Source organism: Heptranchias perlo, chromosome 40, assembly GCF_035084215.1.
Source record: "Heptranchias perlo isolate sHepPer1 chromosome 40, sHepPer1.hap1, whole genome shotgun sequence".
Classification (NCBI taxonomy): Eukaryota; Metazoa; Chordata; class Chondrichthyes; order Hexanchiformes; family Hexanchidae; genus Heptranchias; species Heptranchias perlo.
The window spans coordinates 14,591,414-14,615,968 of NC_090364.1; the positions used below are offsets into that span (position 1 = coordinate 14,591,414).

The 24,555-nt window shown below is 45.9% G+C and overlaps 1 protein-coding gene across 2 annotated transcripts in view; it reads right to left on the bottom strand.

The window, feature by feature from the left end:
• Positions 1 to 24,555, bottom strand: part of LOC137305733 (ankyrin repeat and fibronectin type-III domain-containing protein 1-like) — a 102,635-nt gene that overhangs the window by 72,518 nt on the left and 5,562 nt on the right. The window contains exon 2 of one of the 2 annotated variants that reach the window (XM_067974671.1): positions 2,095 to 2,164. The exons of the other annotated variant lie outside the window; for it this stretch is intronic. The gene's annotated coding sequence lies outside the window, so the exon portion shown is untranslated. The remainder of the gene's footprint in view (positions 1 to 2,094; positions 2,165 to 24,555) is intronic. 2 annotated transcript variants of the gene reach the window in all.

Sequence of the window (24,555 nt, forward strand, 5' to 3'; positions counted from 1 at the left end):
GCTCACTCCCACCGTTACACTAGCTCACTCCCACCGTTACACTAGCTCACTCCCACTGTTACACTAGCACACTCCCACCGTTACAATAGCACACTCCCACCGTTACACTAGCTCACTCCCACCATTACACTAGCACACTCCCACCGTCACACGAGCACACTCGCACCATCACACTAGTGCACACCCAATGTCACTCTAGCACACACCCACCATTACACCAGCACACTCCCACCGTTACACTGGCACACTCCCACTGTTACAATAGCCCACTCCCATCATAACACTACCACACTCCCACCATTACACTGCCACATTCCCACCGTTATACTAGCACACTCCTACTACACTAGCATACTCCCACCGTTAGACTAGCACACTCCCACCCTCACACTAGCACACTCCCACTGTCACACAAGCACACACAAACTGATTCTCTAACTGGAAGAAATAGACTTTCCTTCTTCAGCCCAACAAAGCCCTTCCAAATGTTAAAAACTTCCATTAAATTTCCTCTTACCCCTCTCTGTTCCAGTGGAAATGGTCCCGCCTCGCCTCGTAACTACAATTTCTTATCTCTGGCGTCAAGTGGGTGAACCCATGCTGAAAGTTCTCTATGGCTTTAACGTCCTTTCTAAAATGGAGCTGACAAACTGCCCACATTACTCTCACTGTGGCCTAACCAAAGCTTTGCATAATTTGTCACAACGTCTTTTCTGTTGCATTCTACGCCCGATTTGTAAAACCCAAAATGCTGTTCTTTTTTACGGCCTTACCTCTCTGTGCTCACCCTTTTAGGGAATGAGATATTTGAACCCCATGGTCTCTCTGTTCATCATTTCATTCAGTGTATTTCCACTGAGTATATACTCTAGTTCCTTGTTTTTTTCTCCCAAAAGGTATTACCTCAGACTTCTGCACATTAAATTACATCAGCCACCTGCCAGCTCATTCTGCTAACCTGTCTATGTCCTCCTGAAGTCTTCTACTGTCCTCCTCGCTGTTTGACAAGCTCTCTACTTTTGTATGGTCAGCAAATTTCGAAATAATTTTTAATTGCCCGTGGAATGTTGACAATGTTGGCAAGGCCACATTTAACAAACTGCTGCTGTCGTTATGGCGATGGTGCCCGCGCCCCCCACAATGGTGTTTAGCGAGGGAATCCCAGGATTTTGACCCAGCAACAATGAAGGAACGGCGACATATGTCCAATTGATATTGTGCTCACTATGCCCATGTCGTAATCATCTATAAATCCCTCGAACCATCTGGAGGTGAATTCTTCACACTCACAATGGTCAATTCCCAATTATCAATCGCAATTAGTCAGAAATGGCTGCTAGGGGAGGTGCAGATCCCAGATGTTCCTTTGAAATGCCACCCAATTTGAGCAGTTTGGAGGAGTTATAGAGAGTAAAATGGGGCAGTGCGGCTTACTGCCACAATCTCACCGCAGAAAATGGCCACCAAAATGTTATTCGCTGGAAGTCGTCGGTCCCCACAACTGCCCACCCTGAACCCACCCAGCCCCATGTAAACGGAAATGGGAGGGTGTGGCCAAGTTGTCCCTGTCAGTGGTTCAAAAGGCTGTGCTACCCCCAGAGGCTACTGGGGAGTTCTGCCAGCTGCCTGCTGAAGACCTGCAGCCCATTTCAATGAGAAACACAGCGTTATCTGTAGCAGTGTAAGTGACCATTGCCGTAAAATCTTTGGGACTGGATCTGATGGGAGGGTCGGTAACCATAGGACACAGATTTAAGATAATTGGCAAAAGGACCAGAGGAGAAATTAGGAGAATTTTTTTACGCAGCGAGTTATTATGATCTGGAATGCACTGCCTGAAAGGGTGATGGAAGCAGATTCAATTGTAACTTTCAAAAGGGAATTGGATAAATACTTGAAAAGGAAACATTTGCAGGGCTATGAGGAAAGAGCAGGGGAGTGGGACTAGTTGGATAGCTCTTACAAAGAGCTGGCACAGGCACGATGGGATGAATGGCCTCCTTCTGTGCTGTATCATTCTATGATTCTATCTTTGCTACTGGACCTTTGCAGGTAGTCTCAGGTGACCTTGGTCACATTAGTCAGACAGCTCACCAATGTATAAAGCAGGTCACTGATGCTCTGTTCAGGCAGGCCTTGCAGTTAATAACCTTTTTAGTCTAACCTGCAAAACAAAGAGAGGGAGCAGTCTAATACTATAGGCAGGTGCGTAGCATTAGCGATAACGATTGACAGAACACATGTGGTCTTGAGAGCCCCGTACGACAACCTCCTCAATTTCATCAACAGGATAGGGTTTCATCTCTATCAACATCCAGCTAATGTGTGATGCCAGTAGCCTTAAGCTGCATGATAACGCCAGCTTCCCAACAACCTGTCATAACACTTATATCACGCGACAGTCCACCATTCCAGTCCTGATGTCTCAAATCTATGTATCAGGATGCTTGATTGGTGATTAGGAGTAACACCTGCAGTCATGGCTAATGACTCTAGCACAGACAGAGGAGATAGCAAAGATAATGAGGCCCATGGGACTACAGGAAGAGTGATAATGCAGACTATTAGCATTCTGATGTTTTGTTTTAGGTGCCTCGACAAATCTGGTGGAGCTCTGCAGTGCAGCCCAGCAACAGTGTCTTCCTACTAATTATAGGAGCTTGCTGCGAGCTGCACAATATTGCTATGCAGAAAGGATTATCACTTCCTGAAGCTGAAGAGGATGATGATGATGTAAAAAGGAAGAAATTAATGAAGGTAAACATGGGTCCTTTGAGGATCTGCTCCCTGAGGCAGAGACACGAGAAATTATAATGGGGAATAAGGAAATGACAGAGCTGTTAAACAAATATTTTGTATCTGTCTTCACAGTAGAAGACACAAAAAACATACTGGAAATAGTGGGGAACCAAGGGTCTAATGAGAGTGAGGAACTTAAAGTAATTAAGATTAGTGAAGAAAAAGTACTGGAGAAATTAATGGGAGTAAAAGCCGACAAATCCCCTGGACCTGATGGCCTACATCCTAGGGTTCTAAAAGAGGTGGCTGCAGAGATAGTGTTTGCATTGGTTTTGATTTTCCAGAATTCCCTAAATTCTAGAACGGTCCCCTGTGGATTGGAAGGTAGCAAATGTAACACCGCTATTCAAGAAAGGAGAGAAAAAACAAGGAACTATACACCAGTTAGCCGACATCAGTAGTAGAGAAAATGCTAGAATCTATTATTAAGGATAATAGTTACAGGGCACTTAGAAAATCATAATATAATTAGGCAGAGTCAACATGGTTTTATGAAAGGGAAATTGTGTTTGACAAACCTATTAGAGTTTTTTGAGGTTGTAAGGAGCTGGGTAGATAAGGGGAACCAGTGGATGTAATATATTTGGATTTTCAAAAGGCATTCGATAATGTGCCACACATGAGGTTGTTACACAAGATTAGGGCTCATGGGATTGGGGGTAGTATGTTAGCATGAATTGAGGATTGGTTAACGGACAGAAAACAGAAAGTAGGAATAAATGGGTCATTTTCGGGTTGGCAGGCTGTAACTAGTGGGGTGCCAGAAAGATCAGTGCTTGGGCCTCAGCTGTTTACAATCTATATCAATGACTTAGATGAGGGGACTGAGTGTAATGTATCCATGTTTACTGATGGTACAAAGCTAGGTGGGAAAGTAAGCTGTGAGGAGGATGCAATGAGGCTGCAAAGGGATATAGACAGGTTAAGTGATTGGGCGAGAAGGTGGCAGATGGAGTATAATGTGGGGAAATGTGAAATTGTCCACTTTGATAGGAAGAATAGAAAAGCAGAATAGTTTTTAAAAGGTGAGAGACTAAGAGATGTTGGTAATCAGAGGGATTTGGGTGTCCTTGTACACGAATAACAAAAAGTTAACATGCAGGTACAGCAAGCAATTAGGAAGAGAAATGGTATGTTAGCCTTTATTGCAAGAGGGTTGAAGTATAAGAGTAAGGAGGTCGTGCTGCAATTATATAGGGCTCTGGAGGGACCATACTTGTGTACAGTTTTGATCTCCTTACCTAAGGAAGGATATACCTGCCTTAGAGGGGGTGTAACGAAGGTTCACTAGATTGATTCCTGGGACAAGAGTGTTGTCCTATGAGGAGAGATTGAGTAGAATGGGTCTATATTCTCTGGAGTTTAGAAGAATGAGAGGTGATCTCATTGAAACATCTAAAATTCTTAGAGGGCTTGACAGGATAAATGCTGAGAAGCTGTTTCCCCTGGCAGGAGAGTCTAGAACTAGGGTCATAGCCTCAAGACAAGAGGTCGGCCATTTAGAACCGAGATGAGGAAAAATGTCTTCACTCAAATTCGTGAATCTTTGGAACTCACTACCCCAGAGGGCTGTGGATGCTTAGTCGTTGAGTATATTCAAGATTGAGATTGATAGATTTTTGGACACTAAGGGAATCAAGGGATATGGGGATAGGGCAGGAAAGTGGAGTTGAGGTAGAAGATCAGCCATGATCTTATTGAATGGCGAAACAGGATAACTAAGGAAAGAGTTATCCTGGATAACTAGGGAAAGAGTAGGGCCTATTAGAGACCAAAAAGGTAACCTTTGTGTGAAGGAGGAAGATGTGGGTATGATTCTTAATGAATACTTTGCGTCTGTCTTCACAAAGGAGAGGGACGATGCAGAGACTGTAGTTAAGGAGGAGGAGTGTGAAATATTGGATGGGATAAACATAGTGAGAGAGGAAGTATTAAGGGGATTAGCATCTTTGAAAGTAGATAAATCAGCAGGCCCGGATGAAATGTATCCCAGGCTGTTAAGAGAAGCAAGGGAGGAAATAACGGAGGCTCTGACCATCATTTTCCAATCCTTCCTGGCTACAGGCATGGTGCCGGAGGATTGGAGGACTGCTAATGTTGTACCGTTGTTTAAAAAGGGAGAAAGAGATAGACAAAGTAATTGTAGGCCAGTCAGTCTATCCTCGGTGGTGGGCAAATTATTGGAATCGATTCTGAGGGACAGCATACATCATCATTTAGAAAGGCGTGGGTTAATCAAGGACAGTTAGCATAGATTTGTTAAGGGAAGGTAATGTCCGACTAACTTGATTGAATTATTTGAGCAGGTAACAAGGAAGGTCAATGAGGATAATGCGTTTGATGTAGTGTACATGGATTTTAGCAAGGCTTTTGACAAGGTCCCACATGGCGGTCTGGTCAAAAAAGTAAAAGCCCATGGAATCCATGGCTAGTTGGATCCAAAATTGGCTCAGTGGCAGGAAGAAAGGGTAATGATTGACAGGTGTTTTTGTGACTGGAAGGCTGTTTCCAGTGGGGTTCCGCAAGGCTCAGTACTAGGTCCCTTGCTTTTTGTGGAATATATTAATGATTTGGACTTGAATGTGGGGGGCATGATCAAGAAATTTGCAGATGAAACAAAAATTGGCCGTGTGGCTGATAGTGAGGAGGAAAGATGTAGACTGAAGGAAGATATCAATGGACTGGTCAGGTGGGCAGAAAAGTGCCAAATGGAATTCAATCTAGAGAAGTGTGAGGTCATGCCTTTGGGGAGGGCAAATAAGACAAGGGAGTACACAATAAATGGGAGGATACTGAGAGGTGTAGAGGAACAAAGGTACCTTGGAGTGCATGTCCACAGATCCCTGAAGGTAGTAGGACAGGTAGATAAGGTGGTTAAAAAGGCATACGGGATACTTTCCTTTACTAGCCAAGGCACAGAATATAAGAGCAGGGAGGTTATGCTGGAACTGTATAAAACATTAGTTAGGCCACAGCTTGAGTACTGCATAAAGTTCTGGTCACCACATTACAGGAAAGATGTGGTTGCACTAGAGAGGGTACAGTAGAGATTTACAAGGATGTTGTCAAGACTGGAGAATTTTAGCTATGGAGAAAAGATTGTATAGGCTAGGGTTGTTTTCTTTGGAACAAAGGAGGCTGAGGGGAGATTTACTTGAGGTATGTAAAATTATGATGGAACTAGATAGAGTGGATAGGGAGGACCTATTTCCCTTAGCAGAGGGATCAGTGACCAGGGGCATAAATGTAAAGTAATTGGTAGAAGGATTAGAGGGGACCTGAGCAGAAATTTTTTCACCCAGAGGGTGGTGGGGGTCTGGAACTCACTGCCTGAAAGGGTGGTAGAGGCAGAAATCCTCAACTCATTTAAAAAGTACTTGGATGTGAATTTGAAGTGCTGTAACCTACAGGGCTACGGACCAAGTGCTGGAAAGTGGGATTAAGCTGGATAGCCCTTTTTCAGCTGGCGTGAAAACGATGGGCCGAATGGCCTCCCTCTGTGCCGTAACTTTCTATGATTCTATGGCAGGCTCGAAGGGCCGTGAGGCCCACTCCTGCTCCTATTTATTATGTTCTTATGATGATGAAAAAGAATAGGGAGAAAACTCACCACCCCCACATCGGGGGGAGGGTGCACAGAAAGAGCAGGGGCTGGAGCAAGACAGCCAACAGCATGCAGCCAGAGTGCGAAGGCATCAGCTTATTGCTGATTGCTTTCAATTAAAAAAAAGTTGTGAAGAGAAATAAAAATCTTTCCTTTGTGGTTTCCCCCTACACACACCTCATTAAGACATGCATTCTCAAAGGTGTCCGTACCGTGTCTCAGTAATAGAAATCTCACATTTCATCAACTCAGTCCACTAAATTGCAGACATCCAGAAAATGAGCACTGATGTCTATGTAGTCAATCAATTTTTACTTTCCAGTGTAATGATTGCAATAATTTCCAACACTAACTACTGTTAGAGTACTTCATCCCACCATGTCCATCTATTTTGCCGGCTAACTTACTTTACCTCCTATTCTCCTATTCTCCTATTTCTATGAGATGCCCCTTGAGTGATATGAGGTTGAGTGCTGGGTGGCTGGGAAGGTTTCCCTCGACTCTTCAAGGACTGAGGTGATTAGACCACACTTGGAGTGCTGTGCACAGTTCTGGTCTCCATATTATAGAAAGGATATAGAGGCACTGGAGAAGGTGCAAAAAGATTTACAAGGATGATACCAGAACTGAGAGGTTATACCTATCAGGAAAGATTGAATAGACTGGGGCTCTTTTCTCTAGAAAAGAGAAGGCTGAGAGGTGACCTGATAGAGGACCCGAAGATCATGAAGGGGTTTAATAGGGCAGACGTAGAGAAGATGCTTCCACTTGTGGGGAAGTCCAAAACTCTGAGAAGGTGATAGTGGGCCTTCTTTTTAAACTGCTGCCAGATTTGTGTCAATGGTGTGGGGTAGAGAATTTCAAGATTTTGACCCGATGATAATGAAGAAACAGATGTCCGAGTCAGAATGACTTGGAGGGGGATTTGGAGGTGACGGCCTTCCCACAACATTTCTGCTCTTGTCCTTCTTGATGGTAGATGTTGGAGGGGAGGGAAGTTTTTTTATTCGTTATGAGATGTGAGTGTCGCTGTCAAGGCCAACATTTATTGCCCATCCCTATTTGCCCTTGAGAAGGTGGTGGTGAGCTGCCTTCTTGAACCGCTGCAGTCCATGTGGTGAAGGTTCTCCCACAGTGCTGTTAGGTAGGGAACGTGCAGGTGGTGTTGTTCCCATGTGCCTGCTGCCCTTGTCCTTCTAGTTGGTAGAGGTTGCGGGTTTGGGAGGTGCTGTCGAAGAAGCCTTGGAGAGTTGCTGCAGTGCATCCGGTGGATGGTACACACTGCAGCCACAGTGCACCGGTGGTGAAGGGAGTGAACGTTTAGGGTGGTGGATGGTGTGCCAATCAAGCGGGCTGCTTTGTCCTGGACGGTGTCGAGCTTCTTGAGTGTTGTTGGAGCTGCACTCATCCAGGCAAGTGGAGAGTATCCCATCACACTCCTGACTTGTGCCTTGTAGATGGTGGAAAGACTTTGGGGAGTCGCAGAATTTCCAGCCTCTGACCTGCTCTTGTAGGCACAGTATTTATGTGGCTGGTCCAGTTAAGTTTCTGGTCAATGGTGATCCCCAGGATGTTGATGGTGGGGGATTCGGCAATGGTAATGCCGTTGAATATCAAGGGGAGGTGGTTAGACTCTCTCTTGTTGGAGATGGTCATTGCCTGGCACTTGTCAGGTGTGAATGTTACTTGCCACTTATCAGCCTAAGACTGAATGTTGTCCAGTCTTGCTGCATGCGGGCACGGACTGCTTCATTATCTGAGGGGTTGCGAATGGAACTGAACACTATGCAATCATCAGCGAACATCCCCATTTCTGACCTTATGATGGAGGGAAGGCCATTGATGAAGCAGCTGAAAACTGTTGGGCCTAGGACACTGCCCTGAGGAACTCCTGCAGCAATGTCCTGGGGCTGAGATGATTGGCCTTCAACAACCACTGCTATCTTCCTTTGTGCTAGGTATGACTTCAGCCACTGTTGAAATAACCTTGATGAGTTGCTGCAGCTCATCCTAGATTTTAGATAGTACTTACTGCAGCTACAGTGCGCCAGTAATGGAGAGGGGGGATATTAAGTCCAGTGAAAGAGCGTATCGATCAAGCAAACTGCTGAGTCCTGGAAAGGCGTCAAGCTGCTTGAGTGCTGTTGCAGCTGCATCAATCCAGGTGAGTGATGAGTCTTCCATCAGGCTCCTGACTTGAGCAGATGGTGGAGAAACTTTAAGGGGTCAGGGCGTGAGGCACTTGTTACAGATTATCTAACCTCTGCCTTCCTCTTATAGGCATGTTGTTGATATGGCTGGTCCAGTTAAGCTTATGGTCAGTGATGACCTCTAAGATGTTAATGGTGAAGGACTTGGTGTCGGTGCTGCCAGTGAAGGTCAGGGCTCTCTCTTATTCGAGATAGTTATTACCTGGCATGAAATGTTACCTGGTACTTGTTAGCCTAAGCCTGTATGATATCCAGGTCTTACAGTAGGCTGGCATGGGCTGTTTCATTATCAAAACAAATTGTGAATGGAGTTGTGTAAATGTCAACAAACTGCCCCACTCCTGACCTTATGAGAAAGGGAAGATCAATGATGAAACCCTTGAAGATGGTTGGGCCAAGCAACTCCTGCAGTGATGTCCTGGGCCTCTGACAATCACAACCATCTTCCTTTGTGTCAGCTATGACTCCAGCCATTGGAGGGTTTTCCCTTTGGCCCCCATTGTCCTCAGTTGTTCTAGGGCTGGCTTGGTGTCAGACTCAGTCAAACGCTGCTTTGGTGTTGAGGGCAGCTGCAGGCACCTCTCGTCTGCCATTCTGCTCTTGCATTCATGACTGGGTCAAAGCTGCGATGGGGTCTAGAGCTGAGTAGTTCTGCCAGAGCCCAAACTGAGCATCAGTAAGCAGGTTATTGGTAAATAGCTGTTGCTTGATGGCACGATTGATGACTTCTTACATCAATTCATTGATGATTAAGAAGAAGCTGATAGGGGGGTAATTGACCAAGTTAGATTTAACTTGCTTTTTGTGGTTAGGACATAATTGAACGATTTCCAATTTATCAGGTGGACACTAGTAACATAGCTGTACTGGCACAGCTTGGCTAGGGAAGCAGCTAGCTCTCGTGCACAGGACTTCAGCACTGCAGCCAAGATGTTATCAGGGCCCATGACTTTTGCTGTGTCTGGTACATTCAGCCACATCTTAATGTTATATGGAGTGAACCAAATTGGCTGGACACTGGCATCTATGATGGCGGGGACCTCAAGAGAATGCTGAATAGAAACATCCACTTGGCACTTTTAGCTGACACTCGGCAAACACTTCAACCTTGTCTCTAGTCCTTACATGGTGGGCTCCATCATAGTTGAGGTTGGGGATGTTCATGGAGCCTCATAGATAAAAAAACATCCTGCATTGTGTGGCAGATACATGTAGTGAACTCCTCCCACTCACCCACATGAATGGAAACTGCCTCCACTGCTTGCACATGAGATCGATGCTCCATAATTATTGCTCTTTTGGGAGACTGGGCCCCTGAGATCTGTGTCGCTGGGCAACTCAGCCAAGGGAGGGTGTTTCTCCATCTTCTGTGAAGGAACAGATCATTTCCCTCTTCCACTCCAGGATGTCATACTCGCTAATGCGCACCCTGTGAAAACCCTCCTGACTCCCCAGCTACTCCCTCCTGACTGGGTGTCTCTAGCCTGGTGCTAGAGCATGTAAGATGCCACAACAGAATTGGTGAGGATGGGGCAGGTGTTATGCAGCTCCTCTGACTGGTCTTCTTCCTCCAAGCTAGTGTTGTCCAATAGAAATCGCTGACTAGCCACAGGCGTGGTTACAGCGACAATGTTTTAGCCAGATGCACTAATTTTCTTATAAAATGTCTTACAAACAATACAGGTAAATGTACTTCACGTGTTTATTTACTTAACATCTACCACTATTCAGTAACCAAGGAAACTATTTTGAAGAAGAGCAAGGGAGTTCCCCGGTGTCCTGGACAATATTTATCTCTCAATCAACATCACTAAAGCAGATTATCTGGTCATTACCATGTTTCTGTTTGTGGGATCGTGCTGTGCCACTTTTCCTACATCACAACAGAGACTACACTTCAAAAAAGTAGTTAATTGGCTGTAAACCGCTTTGGGATGTCCTGAAAGTCACTATATAAATGCAGTCTTTCTGCTCTTTTTTGATATAGTGCTATAGGATCTTTTCCGTCCACCTGAAAGGGCAGATGGGACCTCAGTTTAACAACACATCCAAGAGTGCTACACTCCCTCAGCACCACACTGGGAGCATCAGCTTAAGGTTTTATACTCAAGTCCCTGGAGTGGGATTTGAACCCACAACTATGTGACTCACAGAGGAGAATACTACCAACATGAGGCCACAGTTGGTAGCACCAACCTAAAACCTTCTCTTGATTGGTTAGAGGAAAATCCACTGATTAGAGGACAACCCAGCCCAGGCCTTTCCTCACGCCCCACTCCGGACACAGCTGCTCCAACAGACTAATTTGTCGCCAGGTGTTGACAGATCTGAAGTATGTGTCTGCCTACCCACATGAAAAGACCTGAAAAAAGCCATCTTCTTAAACTCTAAATGTAAAGCAATGTCCTTCATATTTCAAACATTAGAACTGATGCTCCCAGCTTTCACCACTCTATGCTGAGGCATTAAATGTACAGTGCAGTGGCAACTAGTATTTAACTGTGTCAGAAATACTGCAAAAAGTGAAAAGAAAATACCAGCCACATCTTTCTTAGTGTCACTTGCACTGAAGTAAGTATTTAAGCCAATTTGTTACTTCACATACAACACGTTTGAAACTATTACAGACACAGTGGCCCCGATTTTAAAAGGGAGGGCAGATACCGTGCGCTCGAGCCCCGAAGTGAGCAGCTCACTCGGGGAGTCTGGAGATGTGGAGGCAATGCTGATCTTAACAGCCGGGCCTTGGAGTCCCGGATGAACCCGGCCAGATCCACTACCCAGCCGTCGGGCAGGAACGGGGAATTCGCAGGCAGGAGGCCGCAGCCGGGGATTGGTGTGATCGGTCCCCAGCAGTCAAGTAAGCGGTGGAGAGCAGGGCTCTGGACGCGATCGGGGGGAGGGGTGAGCCCAGGGCAAGGGAGGCCCAAGGCTTCATTCTGGGGCCTGGAGGGACACACTTGCTTCTTCTGGCCCACAAAGAAACCTAAAATAATTTTTTTAAAAACTTACCTGCCTGGACCTTCTCTGGCCCACACTCTTCCCCCCGACAGGTCTGGACTGATGGGGAAGCCCTCACTGCACCCCCTCCCCCACACAGGCCTCGGACTAAAATAGCAGGTCGGGTCCCCAATGACATCAACATATTTGAAGCAGGACTTTGCTTCCTTCCTGCAGATGTCCCTCTCGCCTGCTCAAAAGACCAGGTTAACATCGGGGAGGCAGTGGGATCAGAGGGGATAAGTTGCAGCCCTCATTTTAACTGCCCCCCTCTGCCTGGTTTCCACCGGGGTTGTGGGGGGAGGTTAAAATCGGGACCACAACAGAAACTAAAAGGTTTTTGCACTAAAAACCCTTCAGGCCTCACTAAAATCTGATCACATTACAAAACAAGCATCTTTTCATGATACATGGAGCCTCGCACTGTCTGGTACTCCCTGCAGCTGAAGAAACATGTCTCAACAAGCAAATTTGATGTTACCTTTATACTGCAGAGTTTCTCCAATGGCATCAATGCTGCCAGCGAGCTCCCTGTGTCAAGGTGCTGATGGCAGCTAGTATAAACGACACGTACTGGCTGCCATTTTGGGATCTGGCACTTTCTGTACCGCGAGGGAGAGCCTGCAGCTACTCTAGTGAAGTTACAGACATACTCCTTACTCTGAGGAAACCGTGCACCTGGTGTACGTACAGTTACCTATTGCTGCTGAATATGCCCCGTAGTATGTTGTCAGTATCCTAACTGGCACCAAGTCCCGTTCACCCATTACCCCTGTGCTCGCTGACCTACACTGGCTCCCGGTCCAGCAATGCCTCGATTTTAAAATTCTCATCCTTGTTTTCAAATCCCTCCGTGGGCTCACCTCTCCCTAACTTTGCAACCTCCTCCAGCCCAACAACCCTCCGAGATCTTTGCGCTCTTCCAATTCTGGCCTCTTGCGCATCCCCGATTACCATCGCTTCACCATTGGCAGCCGTGCCTTCAGTTGCCTAGGTCCTAAGCTCTGGAATTCCCTTCCTATACCTCTCTGCCTCTCTACCTCTCTCTCTCCTCCTTTAAGATTCTCCTTACTCTTTGATCAAGTTTCTAATATGTTGTTGTAAAATAAAAAAGGCAGATCTGGCACAGCAGTAACCGAGACATATTATTGAACTGCTTCCAGCTCAGTAATATAAAGGGGGTCTGGCTGAAGGCAGACTTGCTGGGTGGGAGGCAGAAACCACAACATCAACTTGCATTTATATGGCGCCTTTGACATAGTAAAATGTCCCAAGGCGCTTCACAGGAGCGTTATCAAGCAAAATTTCACACCGAGCCTCATAAGGAGGTATTAGGACAGATGACCAAAAGCTTGGTCAAAGAGGTAGGTTTTAAGGAGCATCTTAAAGGAGGAGAGCGAGGTAGAGACGTTTAGGGAGGGAATTCCAGAGTTTCGGGCCTAGGCAGCTGAAGGCACGGCTGCCAATAGTGGAACAATTAAAATCAGGGATGCGCAGGAGGCAAGAATTGGAGGAGCGCAGAGATCTCGGAGGGTTGTCGGACTGGAGGAAGTTACAGAGATAGGGAGGGGTGAGGCCATGGAGGGATTTGAAAACAAGAATGAGAATTTTAAAATCGAGGCATTCCCGGACCGGGAGCCAATGTAGGTCAGCGAGCACAGGAGCGATGGGAGAACGGGACTTGGTGCGAGTTAGGATACGGGCAGCAGAGATTTGGAAGAGCTCAAGTTTATGGAGGGTGCAAGATGGGAAGCCAGCCAGGAGACCATTAGAATAGTCCGGTATGGAAGTAACAAAGGCATGGATAAGGGTTTCAGCAGCAGATGAGCTGAGGCAGGGGCGGAGACGGGCGATGTTATTGAGGTGGAAGTAGACGGACCACTAGGCACCGGACACGACAACGGCAAAACACCAAGCCCAGTCGACCCTGCAAGGTCCTCCTTACTAACATCTGGGGACTTGTGCCAAAATTGGGAGAGCTGTCCCACAGACTAGTCAAGCAACAGCCTGACATAGCCATACTCACAGAATCATATCTTTCAGCCAACGTCCCAGACTCTTCCATCACCATCCCTGGGTATGTCCTGTCCCACCGGCAGGACAGACCCACCAGAGGTGGCGGTACAGTGATATACAGTCAGGAGGGAGTGGCCCTGGGAGTCCTCAACATTGACTCTGGACCCCATGAAATCTCACGGCATCAGGTCAAACATGGGCAAGGAAACCTCCTGCTGATTACCACCTACTGTCCTCCCTCAGCTGATGAATCAGTCCTCCTCCATGTTGAACACCACTTGGAGGAAGCACTGAGGGTAGCAAGGGCACAAAATGTACTCTGGGTGGGGGACTTCAATGTCCATCACCAAGAGTGGCTCGGTAGCACCACTACTGACCGAGCTGGCCGAGTCCTGAAGGACATAGCTGCTAGACTGGGCCTGCGGCAGGTGGTGAGCGAACCAACACGAGGGAAAAACTTACTTGACCTCGTCCTCACCAATCTACCTGTCGCAAATGCATCTGTCCATGACAGTATTGGTAGGAGTGACCACCGCACAGTCCTCGTGGAGATGAAATCCCGTCTTCGCAATGAGGACACCATCCAACGTGTTGTGTGGCACGACCACCGTGCTAAATGGGATAGATTCAGAACAGATCGAGCAGCTCAAAACTGGGCATCCATGAGGCGCTGTGGGCCATCAGCAGCAGCAGAATTGTATTCCAGCACAATCTGTAACCTCATGGCCCGGCATATTCCTCACTCTACCATTACCAACAAGCCAGGGGATCAACCCTGGTTCAATGAGGAGTGTAGAAGAGCATGCCAGGAGCAGCACCAGGCGTACCGAAAAATGAGGTGCCAACCTGGTGAAGCTACAACTCAGGACTACATGCATGCTAAACAGCGGAAGCAACATGCTATAGACAGAGCTAAGCGATTCCACAACCAACGGATCAGATCAAAGCTCTGCAGTCCTGCCACATCCAGTCGTGAATGGTGGTGGACAATTAAGCAACTAACGGGAGGAGGAGGCTCTGCAAACATCCCCATTCTCAATGATGGCGGAGTCCAGCACGTGAGTGCAAAAGACAAGGCTGAAGCGTTTGCAACCATCTTCAGCCAGAAGTGCCGAGTGGATAATCCATCTCAGCCTCCTCCCGATATCCCCACCATCACGGAAGCCAGTCTTCGGCCAATTCGATTCACTCCACGTGATATCAAGAAACGGCTGAGTGCACTGGATACAGCAAAGACTATGGGCCCCGACAACATCCCAGCTGTAGTGCTGAAGACTTGTGCTCCAGAACTAGCTGCGCCTCTAGCCAAGCTGTTCCAGTACAGCTACAACACTGGCATCCACCCGACAATGTGGAAAATTGCCCAGGTATGTCCTGTCCACAAAAAGCAGGACAAATCCAATCCGGCCAATTACCGCCCCATCAGTCTACTCTCAATCATCAGCAAAGTGATGGAAGGTGTCGTCGACAGTGCTATCAAGCGGCACTTACTCACCAATAACCTGCTCACCGATGCTCAGTTTGGGTTCCGCCAGGACCACTCGGCTCCAGACCTCATTACAGCCTTGGTCCAAACATGGACAAAAGAGCTGAATTCCAGAGGTGAGGTGAGAGTGACTGCCCTTGACATCAAGGCAGCATTTGACTGAGTGTGGCACCAAGGAGCCCTAGTAAAATTGAAGTCAATGGGAATCAGGGGGAAAACTCTCCAGTGGCTGGAGTCATACCTAGCACAAAGGAAGATGGTAGTGGTTGTTGGAGGCCAATCATCTCAGCCCCAGGGCATTGCTGCAGGAGTTCCTCAGGGCAGTGTCCTAGGCCCAACCATCTTCAGCTGCTTCATCAATGACCTTCCCTCCATCATAAGGTCAGAAATGGGGATGTTCGCTGATGACTGCACAGTGTTCAGTTCCATTCGCAACCCCTCAGATAATGAAGCAGTCCGAGCCTGCATGCAGCAAGACCTGGACAACATCCAGGCTTGGGCTCATAAGTGGCAAGTAACATTCGCGCCAGATAAGTGCCAGGCAATGACCATCTCCAACAAGAGAGAGTCTAACCACCTCCCCTTGACATTCAACGGCATTACCATCGCCGAATCCCCCACCATCAACATCCTGGGAGTCACCATTGACCAGAAACTTAACTGGACCAGCCATATAAATACTGTGGCTACGAGAGCAGGTCAGAGGCTGGGTATTCTGCGGCGAGTGACTCACCTCCTGACTCCCCAAAGCCTTTCCACCATCTACAAGGCACAAGTCAGGAGTGTGATGGAATACTCTCCACTTGCCTGGATGAGTGCAGCTCCAACAACACTCAAGAAGCTCGACACCATCCAAGATAAAGCAGCCCGCTTGATTGGCACCCCATCCACCACCCTAAACATTCACTCCCTTCACCACCGGCGCACTGTGGCTGCAGTGTGCACCATCCACAGGATGCACTGCAGCAACTCGCCAAGGCTTCTTCGACAGCACCTCCCAAACCCGCGACCTCTACCACCTAGAAGGACAAGGGCAGCAGGTGCATGGGAACAACACCACCTGCACGTTCCCCTCCAAGTCACACACCATCCCGACTTGGAAATATATCGCCGTTCCTTCATTGTCGCTGGGTCAAAATCCTGGAACTCCCTTCCTAACAGCACTGTGGGAGAACCGTCACCACACGGACTGCAGCGGTTCAAGAAGGCGGCTCACCACCACCTTCTCGAGGGCAATTAGGGATGGGCAATAAATGCCGGCCTTGCCAGCGACGCCCACATCCCGTGAACGAATAAAAAAAAAAAAAAACGGAGCGGATGTGTGGTCAGAAGCTCATCTAAGGGTCAAATAGGACACCAAGATTGTGAACGGTCTCAGACAGTGGCCAGGGAGAGGGCTGGAGTCGGTGGCTAGAGAACGGAGTTTGCGGTGGGGACCAAAGACAATGGCTTCGGCCTTCCCAATATTTTGTTGGAGGAAATTTTTGCTCATCCAGTCGAACAAGCAATGTGACAAATGAGAGACAGTGGAGGGGCCGAGGGAGGTAGTTATGAGGTAGATCTGGGTGTTGTCAGCGTACATGTGGAATCTGATGTATTTTCGGATGATGTTGCCGAGGGGAAGCATTTAGATGAGAAATAGGAGGGGGCCAAGTATAGATCCTTGGGGGACCTCAGAGGTAACGGTGCACAGCTGATGTGAAGTAATGCACCCTGTCTATTGCACCCTCTGGGGCTTATCCTACACTAACATTATTTGTCACAGTAGCCCCAAAAGTGAACTATAGGGTCCCAAACAGTGTGACTGTGGTGGAACAAGAAAGACAAGCTCTTACATTGATTCAGTGCTTAAGGAACAGAGCACAGATAATATTACTTACCATACATTTTTATATTAAAACAGCACTATTTGGTGTTAAAATCCAATTACTTTGATTTTTTTGTATTAAATCTCTTGCTTACTATTAGGATGGGGAATTTGTGCTGCTACCTGTAATACTTGAAGGGGATAAATTTTCAGGGCTATGGAGAAAGAGCAAGGGAGTTGGACTAATTGGATAGCTCTTTCAGTACAGGCACGAATTATCTCCTTCTGTGCTGTACGATTCAATGATTCTATGATAAACAGGGTTGTTTTCTAATTCCAGACCATATGTGTGAAGCATCTTGCACACTCATCCTTCCAAACCTGCAGGTGCTGGTTCATGTTGCCAGTATAACTGGCAGTTTCTCAATCAATCTGCTTACAGGAATTCACTGCCAAGAAATGGCACTGTAATGTAACAGCAGTATAAGTATACTAAGTATATATATTTGTATCAATATATTATTATCAGAATATTACCTCAAACTAAGCTGGGGACATCAATACAAGCGAGTTTTAAACAGTTATTAGGAATTGTTTTTTTATTTAGAGGATGAATATTCTGCCAGGCAAGGTATTAGAGCCAAGAAGGACTTGGGGGTTGCTGTAATGGCTGAGCTGGGTTCTACAGGGATGGCATCTTCTCGTCCTTGACGTTTCCTATTACAAGGGGAGGGGGAAATCAGCCGGGGTTCCTGCTTCTGACTGCTACCCAATGACTCCCGCTAGAAAGAGCATCTGTGGGAACATTGGGTGAGAACAGGGTCATGCTGTGCAGTCATGCTCCTCCCACTGTGTTTCAATAGTCTGTTGACACTCATATCTATTCTCACACATGACAATTGAAAACTTGAACAAAGTACTGGGGGTGTAAAAAAAATGCTTTCAACTCCCTCCCCCAGAAACCAAACTCAGCTGCAAAAAGATTTTACCAGAATTAGTTTTATATCTGAACCGTACACACCAATGTGGTACTAACCGCATACAAACAGTAAAGGCTATGTGTACGTATTCTTGCAATTTCAGTGTTAACCATAATTACTTCAAACTACTCTCTCATTTACAGCCTCAACCTCCAGCTCAGGGGAGGCACGTAGGCAATGCAGCTGACAGAAACACTCTCTCGAAAGCTGCAAGTCACCATAAATTGTTTTCAGTTAAGATCCAGGAACAGTGGAAAGGGTTTACTTGTGTGAGGCGCAATAACCTGCAAAATAGACTTGCTGTTAAATTTGGTGCATTTCTTTGTCACTATAGTGAGGTAGTTAAATGCCAGTAACAGATGAAAACATATACTTTAAAATTTCCCCCTCCAATTTTCTCCTCTACTGACTCATGTTGGGATATTGATCCATAGGCACTTGTGGACATTAGCTCACTCATGTGACCATTCTTCACATGTAAACCCAGACAGTGAGTGATGGAAGATCATTCAACCATGGAGCGCATCACAACTGAGCATTATCCTGCGCTCATCCAATGTCCACATTTGTGCATTTTCCAACAAGACTCACTGGGTCGCAGTCTGAAGAGGGAAGGAACCCTATCTGATTTTAACTCTACCTAAGGGATATGGGCCAAAGGCAGGTATATGGAGTTAGATCACAGATCAGCCATGATCTTATCAAATGGCGGAGCAGGCACGAGGGGCTGAATGGCCTACTCCTGTTCCTATATTCCTTATGTTCCTAACCCAGAGTACGCTGAGGCAAATTGTCGGATTTTTACTGCTTCCTAAACTAAGATCAGATAACTCAACAGAATGGGGATTGAATTAAATATTTTTATAAATGATCTTTTATGGTAGAACAGATAAAAGCAGTACTAGAGGAAAGGTAGCATCATGGGCTCCAGATATAGGAACAGGAGGAGGCCATTCAGTCCCTCGAGCTGTTCCTCCGTTCAATTAGATCATGGCTGATCTGTATTTTAACTCCATTTACCCGCCTGGTTCCGTAACCCTAATACCCTTGCCTAAAACCTATCAATCTCAGTTTTGAAATTTTCAATTTACCCCCAGCCTCAACAGCTTTTGTGGGAGAGAGTTCCAGATTTCCACTCCCCTTTGGGTGAACCATAGGACAATCACTAGCAGTTTCATAATTTATAGTTCCTCCGGTACCTAAAAATGATATAAAGTAAGAAAAATTGGCCAGGAAATTGGTCTTGTGATGAAAGTGAAGTGGGCGTTGTGTCTGGAACACACGGCCGAAGACGGAGGCTTTTAATTGGGCCTCGGGCAGCATTTCCATAATACCAGAGAGCTGTGGACTCCAATTGGGCGTCCCGCTACAGCTCAGCGGTTGAGGCCTTCGCAAAATCGGCTGGCTTGAACTCCAAGCTAGTCTGCAGGTGAGTCCTGGGGGAGGGGGAGAGGAGAATGGGAGGGAGGTTGGAGGTGAGAGTGGGCCGGTAGTGTCCCGCAGTGTTGCTGTGGAGCCGGGAAGAACACTACTGCTCCTCATTAAGATTAGAAATGAAATGAATCTGAACGTTTTCTTCAGCAGCCTCCAGAGGTCCCTTTATGGACTGTTGATGAGGCTGTGGTATACCTGGAAATGCTGTGGCCATTCCTGTCGAATTTGGCAGTGAGGTCCTAAAATGGGCACAGTGGGGAATTGGTCACGTGAGATTGTGCCCAGAAATTGGTCCTCCCCAACATGAATTTTGTGCCCAAAAAACGGGTGCAACAGGTACCAATTGCTTCTGCATTGCCTGTATGAAAGAGCTTATATAACAGCAACATGCAGTATATTAACGAGATAATTAACCACACATTAGTTCTTTTGAGTAGTATTATCTAGGAACTCTGAGTCAGGCTGTCTGCAGTTATTGAAGACTCTTGGGATATGAGCAACACTAGCAACGCTCAATTTTTATTGCCCATCCCTCGTTGCCCTGAGAATTTGGTGATGGGCCATCTTCTTCATAACAATTGTCTTTACAACTGAATGGCTTGTTAGGCCTGTTCAGAGGGCATTGAGAGTAACCATGTAGTAGTGTGTGACTGGAGTCACGTGTAGGCCAGACAAGGTAGGGTGGCAGATTTCCTTCCCTGGAGGACATTAGTGAACCAGTTGGTTCTGTATGAGAATCCATGGCTCTCATGGCCAAAAAATTACCAGCTTTATTGAACTAGCTATGGTGGGATTTGAGCACTGGACCTCTAGGTTGTTAGTTCAGTGCCATAACCGTTACATTTAGCTGAGTTTTCTATAAAAGCATTTTAGGAGTGAGCCTCTCTGCCATCTTAGTGTCAGCGTATTGACTCACTAAAATATAGCAACATTGAATACTTTACCCATTAGTATAACACAACCAGTGCCATCGGAGTAACTGATAACACAACCAATAGTTCACAAATCCATTGATTGAACCAACTCACTAAGGCAGTCACTCTATGAAAAAAGCAACTTCAGGTTTCAGTATTGCAATTAATAAATGAACAATAGAAAATGCAAAGAATTATTGTGATAGTCTCATATTCATTACACACTGCACTGTTATTGTAAGTACAGGGTGGAAAACAGCAATTTACTTTTTCAGTCTGGGTAGTAAGGCACCAACCGAATAACTAACCATCCAAATGTATATTCACAGTTTATACGGGGCTAAGTGATAAAGTTATGAATAGACTATACAAATTTATTAAAAAAGATGTGATCACACATGGATTATATAACACCAAAATGATTATATTGAAAGTGATCCCATACATACTGGGGTAGATTTGCTGCTTGTACTCCCTCGAGTACAGACGATTAAGGTGTGATGTAATTGAGGTGTTTGAGGTGATCAAAGGAGTTGATAAGGTAGATAGAGAGAAACTATTTCCTCTGGTGGGAGAGTCCAGAACGAGGGGGAATAACCTTAAAATTAGAGATGGGCTGTTCAGGGGTGATGTCAGGAAGCACTTCTTCACAAAAAAGGGCAGTGGAAATCTAGAACTCTCTCCCCCAAAGAGGCTGGGGGTCAATTGAAAATTTCAAAGAGATTGATAGATTTTTGTTAGGCAAGGGTTACAAAACCAAGGTGGGTAAGAACATAAGAACATAGGAAATTGGAGCAGGAGTAGGCCAATCGGCCCCTCGAGCCTGCTCCGCCATTCAATAAGATCATGGCTGATCTGATCCCAACCACAAATCTAAAGAACACAAGAAGTCGGAGCAGGACCCGGCCACATAGCCCCTGGGCCCTCTCCGCCACCCACAGGGCATTGACCGATCCGAACTCAGCTTCATGTCCAATTTCCTGCCCGCTCCCCATAACCCCTAATTCCCTTTACTTCTAGGAAACTGTCTATTTCTGTTTTAAATTTATCTAATGATGTAGCTTCCACAGCTTCCTGGGGCAGCAAATTCCACAGACCTACCACCCTCTGAGTGAAGAAGTTTCTCCTCATCTCAGTTTTGAAAGAGCAGCCCCTTATTCTAAGATTATGCCCCCTAGTTCTAGTTTCACCCATCTTTGGGAACATCCTTACTGCATCCACCCGATCAAGACCCTTCACAATCTTATATGTTTCAATAAGATCGCCTCTCATTCTTCTGAACTCCAATGAGTAGAGTCCCAATCTACTCAACCTCTCCTCATATGTCCGCCCCCTCATCCCCGGGATTAACCGAGTGAACCTTCTTTGTACTGCCTCGAGAGCAAGTATGTCTTTTCTTAAGTATGGAGACCAAAACTGTATGCAGTATTCCAGGTGCGGTCTCACCAATACCTTATATAACTGCAGCAATACCTCCTTGTTTTTATATTCTATCCCCCTAGCAATAAAAGCCAACATTCCGTTGGCTTTCTTGATCACCTGCTGCACCTGCATACCAACTTTTTGATTTTCTTGCACTAGGACCCCCAGATCCCTTTGTACTGCAGTACTTTCCAGTCTCTCGCCATTAAGAAAATAACTTGCTCTCTGATTTTTCCTGCCAAAGTGCATAACCTCACATTTTCCAATATTATATTGCATCTGCCAAATCTCCGCCCACTCACCCAGCCTGTCTATATCCCCTTGCAGGTTTTTTATGTCCTCCTCACTCTCTACTTTCCCTCCCATCTTTGTATCATCTGCAAATTTTGATATGTTGCACTCGGTCCCCTCCTCCAAATCGTTAATATAGATTGTAAAGAGTTGGGGACCCAGCACCGACCCCTGTGGAACACCACTGGTTACTGGTTGCCAGTCCGAAAATGAACCATTTATCCCAACTCTCTGCTTCCTGTTCGATAACCAATCCTCCACCCATGCCAGAATATTACCCCCAATCCCGTGATTTTTTATCTTAAGTAATAATCTTTTATGTGGCACCTTGTCGAATGCCTTCTGGAAGTCTAAATACACTATGTCCACTGGTTCCCCTTTATCCACCCTATACGTTATATCCTCGAAGAACTCAAGCAAATTTGTCAGACATGACTTCCCCTTCATAAAGCCATGCTGACTTTGTCCTATTAAATTATGCTTATCTAAATGTTCCGTTACTGTCTCCTTAATAATAGACTCCAAAATTTTACCCACCACAGATGTTAAGCTAACTGGCCTATAATTTCCAGCCTTCTGCCTAAATGGAGTTAAGATATAGATCAGCCATGATCTAACTGAATAGTGGAACAGGCTCAAGGGGCTGAATGGCCTCCTCCTGTTCCTATGTTCCTGTACTTGCTGCTCCGGTGCAGATCTGGCGCTGCGGATCGACCACCCATTATAGAAATTGCCTGATTTTCATTTCCATTAAATCATTGGAAATAAAGATAAGACGGTTTCTACAACACCAGTTTTACACCAGAGCAGCAAGTTGAAAATCTACCCAGTTATCCCTGACCTCTTAGCGAGTGATTCCACTAGTTGAAGGTCACACTGTTGCTGCGGGTGAGAAATCCAAGGTCCTCACTTCGGAAGGATGTTAGTGGAAATCCCACTGGCAGCTTGAGGTGGCTGTTGTGTGTGATGGCATCAGAACGACAGTGTTTGTGGATGTATAAATTCCCATTTACACTTATAAGAGCTTAGCAGCATATAAGCACCATCTTCATTCTACTCCACTGAATCCAAATACCAGGGAATTACATTCATTTCATACGGCATTCTAATCATATATAAGAAATTAACCCACTAGCTCCTGTCCTTTGAAGTGGTCTCAAGGTGACAGTGTGGGTCGGGTGAGAGGTTCCACAATCTCATGCTGCTTTATTTACGTAGCTGTGAATTGCTGACCGTGATCTTCATCGGCCCAACAGGATACCATTTCAGGCATAAACAACTGCTGCATGATTGAGCGCACCTGCCACTGAAAGCAGGCGGGGAAACTGGCTCGTCACACCCGCAGCGGAAACTGCGACATCTGTCCACTTTGCGGGAATTTTCAAACGAACACACAGCAGAACTCACCTCTGGCTGAAAATAGTTACGCTCCCTGTCATGTAGAATCATATGGCTCAAAAGGAGGCCATTTGGCCCATCGTGCCTGTGCTGGCTCTCTGAAAGAGCTACCCAATTAGTCCCACTGCCCCTGCTCTTTCCGCTTGGTCCTGCAAATTCTTCCTTTATGAGTATTTATCCAATTCCCTTTTAAAAGTTACTATTAAATCTACTTCCACCACCTTTTCAGGCAGTGCATTCCAGATCATAACAACATGTTTACATTCAAGGGCGTTTTTCCACATAAATGTACAATTTACCCACACACTGACTGAAGCAAGAGGTGGAAAGGAAGTGGAAGACAAAAGGCAGACAGAATGCAGGCCAGAAGGGCAGACATCACAGTAGCAAGAGGAGGAGAAAGAGGCAGTTCATATTAGGAGCATAAATAGCACCAACAGAATAGATGATACTGTAGAGTAAACCGGCTTTAAAAAAAAATCATTTTTTTCTCTTTAGGCTTCTGAACTAACTTCCCAATCTGATTGGATACCCTTTTCGTGGTAAGATTATAATAGAGGAGATCCAGCCTCTCCCTCTTCTCAAGAATTGTGTCCACCCCCTCAATTTGGAGACATTTTAGGCTTCTTTAATTTTTGCCTACAATCTTGGCCCAGCCTGTGTATTTTTTTTTTTGCTGGCTGAGTCATGCCTGCTTCGAAAATGTTGCTTCACAATAAGCTGCTAATTCCTGCATATAGTGAGTGTCTCATCAAAATGAGGAGTATTACTGTTGGGGAATGGAACATTTTCCTACTTTTTTCACCCACTGTCAATAACAAGCACTTGCCAGTCAACTATAACATGGTCAGATGAACGTTAAGGTTACTACTGTTCCAATAATGAGTCTTATATCCAACCTTAGAAAAGCATCTTCTACTCCAGCAGTTGTCAGATTCTCACTTCTTGGACCATCTACCTTTGTGACCTGACTGGAGGAAACAGCTATGTTGATACCAATTATCAGTTGTACTAAATTCCAGGCGATTTGTTCTAGGAACATAGCAACAGTAGTAGGCTATTCAGCCCCTTGAGCCTGTTCCGTCATTCAATTAGATCATGGCTGATCTGTATCTTAACTCCATCTACCCGCCTTGGTTCCGTAACCCTTAATACCCTTGCCTAACAAAAATCTATCAATCTCAGTTTTGAACT